This window comes from Podarcis gaigeae (assembly GCF_964106915.1).
Source record: "Podarcis gaigeae genome assembly, chromosome: 8".
In the NCBI taxonomy this organism is placed as follows: Eukaryota; Metazoa; Chordata; class Lepidosauria; order Squamata; family Lacertidae; genus Podarcis; species Podarcis gaigeae.
The window spans coordinates 44,658,045-44,660,332 of NC_139684.1; positions in this window are offsets into that span (position 1 = coordinate 44,658,045).

Below are 2,288 nucleotides of genomic sequence, written 5' to 3' on the forward strand. Positions count from 1 at the left end.
CTCAGTGGATAAAAGGATTTAAGGTATAACTGGTTTCCCCCTTTTTATCCTTCCCTGCCATTGCTACTATTACCCTTTCCACCCTGCCATTTCATAGTGAAACCTGAGTTCCAACAGAATCACCATCTATCAGCTAGAAAATCCTCCAGAGCATTCAGGGATTCAGTCTTCATGTGTGGACCATTTGAATATCAGGGAAGTGTTCTTAACACCATCCCCAAATGCCCTGTCACAAAGACTAGGCATAGGACATGTCCTGCCACTTACATTGGGACAGTGATGTATGGGGACAACCCCATGGTTGTGGCCATGAAGTCCCTAACAGCTCTACATAAGGTGGTCCCCATTTGAATGTTTAAATACCCCAAAACAATGGTGCTGGGGTTCTCCTGTACCACCCCAGAAATCAACTTTGTTAGCTTGGGCAGGGATAATTTTGGGCAGCGGGGTGCATAATATAACAGTAGCATCCCAGTTTTGTGTTTCTGATCCAGTATCTTTAAATCTGTTCTCCAAACACATGGGCCCTCCTGGTGAAGGAGATGGAATCTGTGTGGATCATGGCAACCCCCACCCCATCAGCCTATGCTGGTTCTGAACCAAATACTCAGGTGAACAGAACTGGGTAAGAGCAATTGCACCCCCAACTTGTCCACCCAGGTTTCTGTAATACATACTTGGTCAGTTCCTTCATCCAAGATTAAATTGTGGGTGGTTGCAGACTTGATCAGGCTGAATGGTTTATTTATGTAAAAGCATTAATTTTACTGCTTGATATTTAAAAAATCTCTAAACAGATGGTTGATAGAGCAACATAGATCCTATAGGCTGGGAGAAGAATCAGAAGATAGATCTGTCACCTATCTATCCCATCTTTTCCTTATCTGCTATGTCCAACCTCCAGTGCCCTGTCCCCCTGAGTATAACCATAGGCACCCCATTTCCTATCTCTCCTCTGATTTTACTCATATATTCTACAACCAATATCTCCCCATTCTCTCAAATTTAAGTCCGCACCCATTCTGAGAAATATTTTGCTACGAAATGAACAAGAAAAAGAAGTTCATTTCAAGGCTGAATCTAGACACATCAAATAAGTGTTTCAGTCAAACATGCTGCAAACTATGTATGAGAAACCGGGTTAGCAAAAATGGAATTCCACAACGCCATCTGATGTCACAGTGTTAAAATGCTTAAACAGTGCATATAAAGCATTTTTTCTTTGCCAATGTAGCTGAGTGCCCAGTCTAGGTTTCCAAAGGTTCAGGTGCAATTATAATAAAGTGAAGTAGTAATGCAAGATGGTAATCTCTAATAATATAAGAATTGCCACAATATTAGAACTCGGTCCCTTTCCCTGTAGTAAGTATACAGCTCAACCCGATTCTTACACAGGGTCAGTAAGGCCAGTTTCATGTGGCATTCATCCAGAGGCCAGCCTCTAACCCTGGTGAGCAATCCTTAATTCTCATTTAGTGGTCACCTCTTTACCTACAGTTAGCCTTGCAGGGTGACCTGTAGGGAGTCACCTACAAAAACCCCTTGGTTGCCCTGCTGGTGGTGCCCTGCCACCTGTGGTGGGCTTTGGCTTTATGATCCAAGATTTGGAACTCTGCCAGGCCAGAAGCTGCCATTTATGGGTCTGAGTCCTCATAAGCCCTACTGTATACAGGGATAGTCCTGATAAACAAGCCTGCCTATGGCTTGTTTGTGATGTTTGCTGGTATTGCGCCCAGTCAAAAGGTGAAGTCGTCAGCTGAGTTCTAAATCATTCCATCGAATGGGCGAATTTGCAAATCAGGCGCATTAAAATTTTTGACAGCTGCCTTGAGAACTTTGCCTGTTATAGTTTACAAACTTAATGCAGGCTTGAATTCGCACCTCACTATCTGTTATGACATGATGCAACTGTTCCATACTGCATACAATATTTGCTATTCCATACACAGCATGTTCACCTAAGAAGTGCCCTGCAGCTTGTTCTCATCGTGCCAACCAGATGCCTAAGGAAAGCCTGCAAACATCACCACTAGCGCAGAAGCACCGTCCCACCCTTGTTCCCCAGAAACTGGTGTTTTCAGCACCTTTGGGGCAACCCCTCATCTGTGACAGCATCCCTCCCTATTCTCCACTTATGAGTGTAGATGCGATACACAATTTGTGAACATGCAAGCTTTCCAATCAATTTTGCCTCGACAATTGCGCCGCGTTCTTTTACGAAGCCTGGGCGTAGCCGGCAGAGTCTGCGCCGCTCTCCGTCTCCGCTAGGGGTCTCTGTTCCGCACAAA